This window comes from Myotis davidii, unplaced genomic scaffold, assembly GCF_000327345.1.
Source record: "Myotis davidii unplaced genomic scaffold, ASM32734v1 scaffold1173, whole genome shotgun sequence".
Classification (NCBI taxonomy): Eukaryota; Metazoa; Chordata; class Mammalia; order Chiroptera; family Vespertilionidae; genus Myotis; species Myotis davidii.
The window spans coordinates 16,935-18,287 of NW_006284348.1; positions in this window are offsets into that span (position 1 = coordinate 16,935).

A 1,353-nucleotide genomic window follows, 5' to 3' on the forward strand; every position below is an offset into this window, starting at 1 on the left:
AGCTTCCTAGATAAGATCTAGGGAGTGTTATAAGGTCAATCCTAATTGTGCTAAGAGGACTGTGCCCTCTATAGAGCTAGGACTTGTTTGTGACTTTGCCAGCAGGTCAGTCCGAGGCTCAACCCTATATCACTTTCCCACATCTCACCCCCTATTATTATTATTAGCTACTATAATGAAAATAAAACTTAAACATCACGAACAAAACTCTGGCTATTAAAACAATAACAAAACAATGCTAATCCGTAACCCAAAACATTTTAAAGCTTCACCATAACACTTCAAGAACAAAAAACGTTTTAAGTCCCAATTTCAATGTCCAACAGTTCTGAGTCCACGTTTCCATGTCCGACAGTTCCTTCTGTGTACACGTCAGCAATGGTATTTCAGTTCTGGATGGTGGACAAATGTTGACAATGCAGGTCCGAACTTCTCTGGTTTGACCCTGGGCAACCTGCAGTGACGCACAGCTGCCGCCTGCCAGCATGGCAAAGCGTCGTCAGCCTCTTCCATCCCTGGAGTGTTTTTCCTCTTGTCCTCATGGCTGGAGCATTCCTGAGAATTCCTCTCTGTTGCCGGAATCCACATGGTCTTGAAGTTGTTTTCTGAAATTGCTGAACTTTTTTTCAAGTTCTGACTTTTCTTTTTTGGCAAACTTTCAAGATCTAATGTACCTTCTTCTTACTTTTGAAAGCCGTATCTATTTTTTTTTTTTTAAGCCAAATCCTGCCCCGTTAGCCTGGTTGAGAAAACATTCCCATACTGCCTACCGCTCCAGACTACTGTAGCTGATTGTGGCCGTTCGTGTGCGGTGAAATAACCCCTCACCTTTACGGTGAATTCTCCTACCTTTACGGTGAATTCTTCGTTCCTCACTTTGCCAGTGAAACTTCGTTTTTTCCGCTCTAGCGAAACCTTCACTACCAGAGTCCCCCTCGGGCGCCAGATGTCGTAAATATTTCCCTCCACGTCCAGCGTGGTTCAGGGTTCAGGATCTGGAAGAGGAGCCGCACACAAATGAAAGAGAAAAGACAAGAGATCATTTGGGAATATTGGGGGACCAGGAGAGGAATTCCAATTCTAGAGGAAAGACTTCCACCCGTGCTCAGGCCGCACCGACCTTTTATAATCAGAGGTAAACAAGCCAGCGGTTACCATAGTTACACAGTTCTTGTTCATTTCACCTGTTGTGATCATGTTTACGCTTCCTGCACTTCCCTCAGCCCATTAGCTTCCCAGGTAAGATCTGGGGAGTGTTATAAGGTCAACACTATGCTAAGAGGACTGAGCCCCCTAAGCTGGGAATTGTTTGTGACTTTGCCAGCAGGTCAGTCGGAGGCTCCACCCTCTATT